Consider the following 12,008-nt stretch of genomic DNA (forward strand, 5'->3'; position numbering starts at 1 on the left):
CAGGGCTTAATTGAAATAGGAGTTCTCCAAAACTCATTTTTGTACTTTTAAGGTGAAGAAAAGAAGTGATTTACTATAGGGTGTATTACACTTATTTATATAATTTGCACAACGTTTCGAACCTCCATGGTTCATTCTCAAGTGAACAGATCTTACAATACTAGTTGATTTTATACCCGCACTGGGTCAGGTGATAATACAATAAAGGTGAAAACATGGGGGGATACATAAGGGATAAATGTGAGGTGAAACATAGAGGCTGCAGAAGGCTTATTGGCCCATACGAGGCATCTCCTATCTAAACACAAAGATTAATCCTGTGTAATTGGCCTATTATGTTGGACATTGTCTTCTGTGTTGGCATCGATATGTTCTTGTCTTGTCCTTACTCTCATGGTGGGTAGAGTAAATAGTTCCGTGATTTGGGTGTTCATGGTAGGTCGCTCTATTCTTATGTGAATTGCCTCAAGAATTTGTAATCTTCTTGCATCTTGGGTTTTGTCTATTATGCAGGTATTCTTGTTCAACATTTCTCTTGTTAGAGTAATGTCATTGACCTAATTGACCTAAAAAGACACCTAGAGAGAGAGTCAGTACTCCAATTTACACATGAAAATAGTGAAAATAACAGTCTGCCATTCCTGGATGTAATAATAACAAAAACAGGAACCTCTTTAAGCACCAACGTGTGCTTAAAGCCCACCAACCCCACCAACATATGATTATGCCTGAATGGTAGAAGTGAGTGCCCCCAAAGATACAAAGCCAGTGTTCTCAATGCGTATATTCGTCGAGCGCTTACCCACTGCTCTGAATGAGTTTTGAGTTTTGGAGAACTCCTATTTCACTCCTATTATTTCTCCAAATGAGTTTTGGAGAACTCCTATTTCAATTAAGCCCTGATGCTAAGAAAATAGTTAGAGGGATAGAAGCCCTAAACCAGAAAATAATAAATACAGAATATGCGGTCATATTCAATGAAACATAAATACATTATATACATATATTATATATATTATATACATATATTATATATATTATATATATACATTATATATATATATATATATATATATATATATATATATATATATATATATATATATATATATATATATATATATATATATATATATATATATATATATATATATATATATATATATATATTGTGACGGTAACGCGTTGGTGTTTGGCTGTTTCAAACGCTAGGGGTATGGCCTCCTCACATAAAGAAAAAAAAAAGAAAAGCTGGAACTTTCGTCTGTGGTAAGGTAATGGGAAGACACACAAAACACAAGTAAATTTAACAATGAAATTTTAATTACGTTAAAAAAGCAAGACATGAATAAAATTGGGCATAAAAATTGTAACAGATAAATCAAACAAAATAATAAGAATAATCACTGGCAAATGAAAAGTTACGTTAAGACAAGTGAATAATAGCAAAGTAAATATAGCAAAGGAAATATAGCAAAGGAAATAATGATGCAGGAATATTGGCTTCAAGCTGCCACCTCCCTTAGTACACGTAAGCCAAGGCTTAGTCTACCAATGAGACGTGTTAACTTGTGTGGAGCACGATATATTCTGTCTTCCCTAGGTCGCGGTGGCCCAGACATCAGCTCGTGTGGCGGGTGGTGGAGCAGGTGCGACGAGAACCAGCCAATCAGCGACAGGCAGGCGATGGACAAGCAGTTTGCCGGTTCACGGTGGCGGAGGCGAGCAGGTGTGCCGGTGCTGGATACGTTTTGCTCTCTGGCAAAACTTGTTGTTGTACTTGTTGGATATATCTTCTATATTAGTTGTTTCTGGGACGTAGTTTGGAGGGAAGAGCAGGCTCAATCTCTCTTGAAAGAGATTATCGTCACAATATATATATATATATATATATATATATATATATATATATATATATATATATATATATATATATATATATATATATTTAATGTTAAATATGAACAAAAAGGTAAGATTAATAATTCTAACACAAATTTTCTCAATATTTCTTATGTTTCTTTTCACTGTGAATGGTAATTGAAAAATCAATTCTCTAAAATTCATTTTTATTTCTAGTCTGACGCGACGCCTGAACGCGTTTCGTAATAACTTATTACATTTTCAAAGATTTTAGTTTACACACACAACTGTAACCTGTAAACACGTATTATACATCCATACTTATACTCGCATTTGGGTGAGGTGATATGGTACAACAGTTTTGGGTGAGGTGAACAAACTTGGGACAAGCACAAGACAAAACATGAAACAATGGGTATGACTTGGATAAGAGAACATAAGAATGGAAGTAACTGCAGATAGCCTATTGGCCCATACTTCCTCTTGATGCTTCTATATTAGTGCGGAGTCTTGAAGTGGGTAGAATATAGTTGTATATTAATTGGCTGTTGATTGCTGGTGTTGACTTTTTGATGTGTAGTGCCTCGCAGATGTCGAGCCTCCTGCTGTCGCTGTATGTATCAATGATTTCTGTGTTGTTTGTTAAGATTTCTCTGGTGATGGTCTGGTTGTGAGAAGAGATTATAATGTTCTCCATATAATCTCCATAGAGGCTCCATCAAGGAACATATAATCTTTTCTCACAACCAGACCATCACCAGAGAAATCTTAACAAACAACACAGAAATCATTGATAGATACAGCGACAGCAGGCGGCTTGACGTCAGCGAGGCTCTACACATCAAGAAGTCAACACCAGCAATCAACAGCCAATTAATGCACAACTATATTCTACCCACCTCAAGACTCCGCTCCAATATAGAAGCATCAAGAAATATGGACAAATAGGCTTTCTACAAATCACTTCCATTTAATACCCATTGTTTCGTGTTCTGTCTTGTGTTTAGGAATTTAATACCCTATTAATACCACCTCACCCCATCCACCTCACTCAAATGTAGATATAAACAAATCGAAGATGTGTAAGTTCTATTCAGTTGTGTATGTGTAAGCTAAAGTCGTTGAAAATGTAATAAGTTTTACGAAACGCGCTCAAGTGTCGCATCAGACTAGAAACAAAAAATGAATTTTGGAGAATTGATTTTTGAATTACCACCAACAGTGAAAAGAAACGTACGAAAGATCGAGAAAATTCGTGTTAGAATTATTAATCTTACTTTTTTGGTCATATTTAATAATATATGTCTACAGGAAAGACTGCTACCAAAATATACAAATATATATATATATATATATATATATATATATATATATATATATATATATATATATATATATATATATATATATATATATATATACATATATATATATATATATATATATATATATATATATATATATATATATATATATTGTGACGATAATCTCCTTCAAGAGATTGAGCCTGCTCTTCCCTCCACAATTACGTCGTTAAAACTATATAAAACTACTATGGAAGAAATGTCCAACAACGACACCAGCAAGGTTTGCCAGAGAGCAAAACGTATGCAGCCAGGGACACCTGCTCAGACTCAAACCGCCAAACTACCAGTCTTACTACCGGCTCCGCTGATTGGTCGCCGGTCTGGCTGCAACTGCACTCGCCCCCCCCCCCCCCCCCATACTACTTGATGTCTGGGGTCGCCACGACCTCAGACCTCAGAATATTCAGTGCTTTCGCTGTTACCACTTCTCCCGGCTAGACGTACAGCTTTTGAATACGTGTACTGAGAGAGGTGATAGCTTAAAGCCAATATTCCAGCACCTTACATTTATTTTTGTATTGCACTTCTTGTTATTTTTCTTAACGTAACTTTTCATTGTGTCATTTAATTATTCTTATTATTTTGATTGATTGATTTTATTATACGAATTTGTTTGTCCCTTTTATTCATGTTTTGATTTATTTAACGTAATTAAAATTCCATTGTTAAAGTTTACTTGTGTTTTGTGTGTCTTCTCCTTACCTTACCACAGACGAAGTTCCAGTTTTTTCTATTTTTTTATAACTATGTGACGAGGCCATACCCCTAGCCTTAAACAGCCGAACACCAACGCGTTACCGTCACAAGTTATATGGGGGCCTGTCCGGGAGCTTCACTCAGGTACTGGTGCCAAGTGGTAATTTATGGTAAGCGTATTTAACTTTGTTAACGTAGCTTTACTATTTTTCATATTCAATTTCATTTTTTATAAGGTGCGGTGTATTGTACATTACGAGAGTAACATATGGTGAAGGTGAGACAACTTTGGATTACGTGGTGACTGTAGGCCGCAGTCATACTCTTAATTGGTCATCTCTCCCTCCGTGTTATTACTCGTGTTTACCATCTATGTCCCTTGAATATTTCTCATTTTGACAGATCATCATATTGGTACCCTGGTACTGTGGTCTGCCCCGGGTCAAGAGTACCCAATCTTCTGCAATCTGACTGTAGGAGGACAAAGAGGGCCATAGTTCCTCTAGCTCGAACTTTAGTTGCTGAATTGGGATCTCAGCAGCAGTTCTCGTCACCAGTTGACACCTCGCACCCCTACACGTCAGTCAGAGATGATGATACATACAACGGTAGGGAATTAGCTTACTTTTTCAGAGCACAAAAGTTCGCTAATTCTGTAAGTATCATATTAAATTCAGTAGGAAAAACTTGCTTTATGTCCTATAGAGACTTGGCAAGGTATGCCTACATCCTTGGACTACCAATTTTACTTTTGAGACAATTAACTGTTTCATTTGTTTTCGAAACTCTGTTTCATTTGTTAGTAGGATTTTCTTGCCCTTATCCTCTTACATGAGTACCGGGTACAAGATTTCCTGCGCCCTTGATTTAATTTAATCATTTAACATCTTTTACTTAACTTTAATTGTTAAAGATCTCACAGGATAGGTACCAGTTGCCACGTTGTCCTGTTTCTGACATTCACTATTGAATATTCGTGTACCTTTATTTGCTAATTTCACCATGTTTCGTCTCCAAGCTTTCCGTGCAAATCCAGCAGGTGAAATAGGGACTTTAAGTCGTGCCAAGAGGACTGAATTACAAACTCTTGCACATGAGTATCAACTAGAAGTTCCCTACCAAGCCAACAAAAATGACCTACACAACCTGTTGCTGGATTACTATTTAGAGCAAGGTAAGATAGACTCTGAAACTCATGAAACTTACTATATTGCAGAGAAAACTGACTTGGCAACGATGAAACTTAAACTAGAGCTGGCCAAGATTGAACGTGAGCAGCAAAGGGAAGCCCGTGAACAACAAAGGGAAGCCCTCGAACAACAAGAACGAGCTGCTGCCATACGAAGAGAAGAACAAGAACGCGAAGCTGCCTTGAGGAGAGAAGAACACGAACAAGAAATCGCCCACAAGGAACGTGAACTCGCCCTCCAGGAACGTGAGGTTGCAATGCTCCAGGAGCGGGAACGCGTACAGCTTGAAACAAAACGACGCGAGTTGGAGATGCAACGTGAACATGACAAGCAACAAGCGTCTCTGGCTCTAGAGTGTCGTCAACGGGAATACACGTTGGAAACTTCACACCTCGCTCAACGCCAACAAGCTACTGCCAATCTTCCCGTCAGTTTTAATATATCACATGCAAGTAAGTTAATGCCATCCTTTGTAGAAGCAGAAGTTGATGTGTTTTTCACCACCTTTGAAACTCTTGCTAATCAACTCAGTTGGCCTGTCGACCAATGGGCCACACTTCTCAGAGTCCATCTTACAGGTAGAGCTGCAGTCACACTCAGTACTTTGGCGTCTGAGAATGACTACCACACTCTGAAACAAGCAGTGTTGGACGCCTACCTACTTTCCACCGAAAGTTATAGAAGGAAATTCCGTGACCACCTGAAGGCAAGTACCACTACCTTCCTTGAGTTTGCTAACACGAAACGGAGGTATTTCATGAAGTGGCTGGAAGCAGCACATGTCTCTACTTTTACAGAACTCGTCAACCTGATGCTTGTTGAAGAATTCTTGAGGCGTGTGCCGCCTCCTGTCCACCTCTACTTAGCAGATAAAGAAGAAACCGACTACCTGAAGTGTGCTAAGTCGGCTGACACTTACAGCCTCATCCACCGGCTGACACCCGAACCATCCTCCAGTAAGAAGTCGTGGTACAGTTACGAGAAGGTGAGCCCCGATCAAGCTGGTTCACAACTGTACTGCAAGTATTGTAGACTCTATGGACATACCATAGACAAGTGTGGTAAGTCTCAATACAAGGGAACCACTGACCAACAAAAACCCAAACCAACTCCTCCTAAGTCCGGTAAGCCTGTGATGAACGTTGGTGTTGATGTTAATGATCTTTCTCTTTTCAGTAACCACCTGTATACTGGAACTGTCTCTGCCAACGGTTCAAATCCGGAGGGACGTTTCAAATTGAAGATCTTGAGGGACACAGCGGCTCTTCAATCGATCATCTTGAAGTCGGCTGTGCCCAACATCACCTACACCGGAGAAACTGTCTTCATCACTGACCTCACTGCTACCACTCCATACCCTCTCGCCAGAGTCCACCTGGATTGTCCCTACGTGAACGGGGAAGTCCAAGTCGCCGTCAGGGAAAAGCCTTTTCCCATGCCTGGAGTGCAACTTCTCCTAGGCAACGACTTGGCAGAAGACCTGCAACCGACCAACCTGATCGTCATGGACAAACCCCAGGTGTGTAACTCTGTGCCAAGTAACCCTATTCTAGAGTATGTTCCAGCAGCGGTTCAAGAGAGTGATGAAGTTTCTCCTCCGTTTCTCGTGACCACCCGTGCACAAGCCGCACGTCCACAGCCAGCTGACTCTACTGCTACCGCTGTCCCTCAAGACCCTCAGATACTCCCCCCGCATCTGACCAAGTTGGAGTTCCGTAAGTTGCAGAGGGAAGATCTTACTTTAACACCATTGTTTTTCCAGGCTGAGACTCAACCCGACAGTATTCCTGGGTTCTTCCTAGAGAACGACTTGCTCTACCGCAGATATAGACCCAGTAAACTGAAGGAGGAGGACGATTGGGCCAACATCGAACAACTTGTGATTCCTACCAGCCTGCGGCCCACTATTCTACACCTGGCCCACGGAGCACTCTCCCACTACGGCTTCTACAAGACTTACCATGGGATTCGTCAAGACTACTACTGGCCAGGTATGGTAAATAACGTCAAACAGTGTCATACATGTCAGATGGCAGGCAAACCGAACATCTCCATTCCCAGAGCGCCACTGATTCCCATACAGGTGCCTGCGGAACCTTTCCACAGACTCATAATAGACTGTGTTGGTCCTTTACCTCGGACCAGTTCAGGTAACGCCTACATCCTAACCATCCTGTGTCCTACCACCAGATTTCCCATAGCAGTTCCAGTGAAGAACATCACGGCTGCTACGGTTATAAAACATCTATTGAAGATCTTCACTCAATACGGATTTCCCAGGGAGATTCAAAGCGACTGTGGTACCAACTTCACCAGTGATCTCTTCAAAAGGACACTGGAGGAGTTCAACATCAAACAGGTATTGTCCAGCCCCTATCATCCTGCTTCACAGGGTTCTCTTGAACGTAGTCATCAGACAATCAAAGCACTCATGAAAAAGTTTTGTAGTGAAACCTCGAAGGATTGGGATAAGCAGATTGACCTAATAATGTGTATTTTCAGAAGTCTCCCCAATGAGTCCCTAGGAGTATCTCCTTATGAGATGCTCTACGGCCGTAAGTGCCGTACTCCCCTTAAGGCTTTCAAAGACTCTCTCCGAGATGCCACCTTCAGTGAGCATCAGAATGTGCCCCAGTTTCTTCAAAACCTTCAACACATTCTAGAGAGAGTCCACCGCTTTGCCCATGATAATCTATTGAAAGCCCAGGAGAGAATGAAAACTCATTACAACCAGACCAGCAAAATACGAAAATTTAAGCCGGGAGACTTCGTCCTTGCCTACTTCCCTATCCCAGGTTCACCTTTACAAAACAGGTTTTCAGGACCCTACCGCGTCAAAGAGTGCAGGAATAATAACAACTACGTAATAGAGACTCCAGATAGGCGGCGGAAGACCCAGCTGTGCCACGTCAACCTCCTGAAGCAATATAATGGTACTCCTCCCACTGTCCTGACTAATTATTCCACCTTCACAGAACCCTACATCCACAGTGAGACCTTCCCAGCTTCTCCTCCCGAAAGCACTGACAAGGAGTCAGCGCTTTCTAATTCCGAAATCCTTAATGATCTTCCCAAATGCTTTCAGGATAATAATCGTGCTCCTTTGCCCTCTTCTAATTCCACTCTCACCTCGTCAGATAAGCCCTTCATCCTCCATGTCGACGCCAATGGTACCGACGTTGGTGGTGTCGTGATGCAGCAACGAGGCGAGAAGAATACACCTGTCAGCGACTACTGCTACAAGAAACTACGGAACAATTGGCAAGGAGCTACTCTTCCCCATCCTGAAGCTTCAGCACTTCACTCCACACCTGAAAAGTGCTCGGTCCACCATCAATACGGACCACACCACCCTACACCTCCTGCAGCACGCCCACTTCTCATCTCAACGTCTTCTACTATGGGCTTGCTAACTGCAGAAATTCAACCTGGAGACACGCTATACCAAGAGTCTGACAACATCTTAGCCCATGATCTCTCCAGAGTTTATGAAGTAGAAGCGACTCCCTCCATTACTCCACCACATAACAACGTACTTCTTCCAGAACCGCAGGCTTCGGGGGAGAGTTGTGACGATAATCTCCTTCAAGAGATTGAGCCTGCTCTTCCCTCCACAATTACGTCGTTAAAACTATATAAAACTACTATGGAAGAAATGTCCAACAACGACAACAACACCAGCAAGGTTTGCCAGAGAGCAAAACGTATGCAGCCAGGGACACCTGCTCAGACTCAAACCGCCAAACTACCAGTCTTACTACCGGCTCCGCTGATTGGTCGCCGGTCTGGCTGCAACTGCACTCGCCCCCCCCCCATACTACTTGATGTCTGGGGTCGCCACGACCTCAGACCTCAGAATATTCAGTGCTTTCGCTGTTACCACTTCTCCCGGCTAGACGTACAGCTTTTGAATATGTGTACTGAGAGAGGTGATAGCTTAAAGCCAATATTCCAGCACCTTACATTTATTTTTGTATTGCACTTCTTGTTATTTTGTCTTAACGTAACTTTTCATTGTGTCAATTAATTATTCTTATTATTTTGATTGATTGATTTTATTATACGAATTTGTTTGTCCCTTTTATTCATGTTTTGATTTATTTAACGTAATTAAAATTCCATTGTTAAAGTTTACTTGTGTTTTGTGTGTCTTCTCCTTACCTTACCACAGACGAAGTTCCAGTTTTTTCTATTTTTTTTTATAACTATGTGACGAGGCCATACCCCTAGCCTTAAACAGCCGAACACCAACGCGTTACCGTCACAATATATATATATACATATATATATATTTATGTCATACCTAGTAGCCAGAACACTCTTCTCGGCCTACTATGCAAGGCCCGGTTTGCCTAAAAGGCCAAGTGATTTTCTTTATTTTCAATAAATTGTTTGCAGTTAGTTTATTTGAATTTTTATTATTATATTATATTAAGAACATAAATTATTGACGTAGTTGAGTTTGTTTAGGTTAGGTTAAAATAGGTTAGATTAGGTTAGGTAGGGTTGGTTAGGTTCAGTCATATTAGTTTTACATATTTACATTAGTTTTAAGTCAAATATAAACAAATTAACTCATACATAATGAAATGGGTGGCTTTATCATTTCATAAGAAAAAAATAGAAAAAATATGTTAGGAAAACTTGGCTTATTAGGCAAATCAGGCCTTGCATACTAAGTACAACATTATATATATATATATATATATATATATATATATATATATATATATATATATATATATATATATATAAATATATATATTAGTATATTTTGGTAGCAGTCTTTCCTGTAGACATATATTATTAAATATGACCGAAAAAGTATGATTAATAATTCTAACACGAATTTTCTCGATCTTTCTTACGTTTCTTTTCCCTGTTGATGGTAATTAAAAAATCAGTTCTCCGAAATTCATTTTTATTTCTAGTCTGACGCGACACTTGAGCGCGTTTCGTAAAACTTATTAGATTTTCAAAGACTTTAGTTTACACTCACACACACAACTTTAACTGAATAGAGCTTAAACATCTTCGAGTTTTTATACCTACATTTGGGTGAGGTGACAAGTTACAACAGTTTTGGATGAGGTGAAAATAAACTTTTAACACAAGACAGGACACGAAACAATGGGTATTAAAGGTAGGTAACTGCAGAAGGCCTATTTTTATTGGCCCATATTTCTTGATGCTTCTATATTGGAGCGGAGTCTTGAAGTGGGTAGAATATAGTTGTGCATTAATTGGCTGTTGATTGCTGGTGTTGACTTCTTGATGTGTAGTGCCTCGCAGATGTCAAGCCGCCTGCTATCGCTGTATCTATCGATGATTTCTGTGTTGTTTGCTAAGATTTCTCTGGTGATGGTTTGGTTGTGGGAAGAGACTATATGTTCCTTAATGGAGCCCTGTTGCTTATGCATCGTTAAACACCTGGAAAGAGATGTTGTTGTCTTGCCTATATACTTAGTTTTTTGAGGCTTACAGTCCCCAAGAGGGCATTTGAAGGCATAGACGACGTTGGTCTCTTTTAAAGCGTTCTGCTTTGTGTCTGGAGAGTTTCTCATGAGTAGGCTGGCCATTTTTTTGGTTTTATAGTAAATTGTAATTTGTATCTTCTGATTTTTGTCTGTATTGATAACGTTTCTACTAACAATATTTTTCAGGACCCTTTCCTCCGTTTTATGGGCTGTGGAAAAGAAGTTTCTGTAAAATAGTCTAATTGGGGGTATAGGTGTTGTGTTAGTTGTCTGTTGATCAGACCACACACTAGAAATTGAAGGGACAACGACGTTTCGGTCCATCCTGGACCATTCTCAAGTCGATTGTGATGAGGAGGTAGGGACAGGCAATAAATAGGCAAGAGAGAGCTGAGGAGGAAAGTAAGGTGTAGGGGATAGTAGTAATGAGAACTGCAGCAGGCCTATTGGCCCATACGAGGCAGCTCCTATTATAACCACCGAAGGAGATAGTAATAGGAAAAAGAAGAGGATAGCAAGGGAGCGTAGGAGAAGACAATGAACAGAAAAAGGGAGAAGAGAGAAAGAAAAGGAAAGAGAAAGAAAGAAATGGAAGGGGGAAAGCTTATGTTAAGTCACGTTTAACATACATCAACATACTTCAGCCACGTTATTGTGACTCATCGCCTGTTAGTTGTCTCTTCAGAGGTTGCATGGCATTTCACTTTCCTTATTACGATGTCTTCCACGAAACCATTGGAGAAGCCGTTGTTGACTAGGACCTGCCTTATCCTACAGAGTTCTTCGTCGACTTGCTTCCATTCTGAGCTGTGGCTGAGAGCACAGTCGACATAAGCGTTAACAGCACTCCTCTTGTACCTGTTTGGGCAGTCACTGTTGGCATTCAGGCACATTCCTATGTTTGTTTCCTTAGTGTAGACTGCAGTGTGGAAAACTCCTTTCCATGACTGTTACATCTAGAAAGGGCAGCTAGCTTCCCATCCTTCTCCATCTCGTAAGTGAAACGCAACACAGAATTCTGCTCAAATGCCTCCTTCAGCTCCTGCAGATGTCTGACATCAGGTACTTGTGTAAAAATGTCGTCAACATACCTGCAGTATATGGCCAGTTTCAAGTTCATGTCGACTAAGACTTTTTGCTCGATGGTACCCATGTAGAAGTTTGCAAACAGGACACCTAGGGGAGAACCCATGGCGACCCCATCTACTTGCTTATGCATGTGTCCATCCGGGCTCAAGAAGGGTGCCTCTCTCCAGACACAAAGCAGAACGCTTTAAAAGAGACCAACGTCGTCTATGCCTTCAAATGCCTTCTTGGGGTCTGTAAGTCTCAAAAAACTCAGTATATAGGCAAGACAACAACATCTCTTTCCAGGCGTTTAACGATACATAAGCAACAGGGCTCCATTAAGGAAC

Source organism: Procambarus clarkii, chromosome 35, assembly GCF_040958095.1.
Source record: "Procambarus clarkii isolate CNS0578487 chromosome 35, FALCON_Pclarkii_2.0, whole genome shotgun sequence".
Lineage (NCBI taxonomy): Eukaryota > Metazoa > Arthropoda > Malacostraca > Decapoda > Cambaridae > Procambarus > Procambarus clarkii.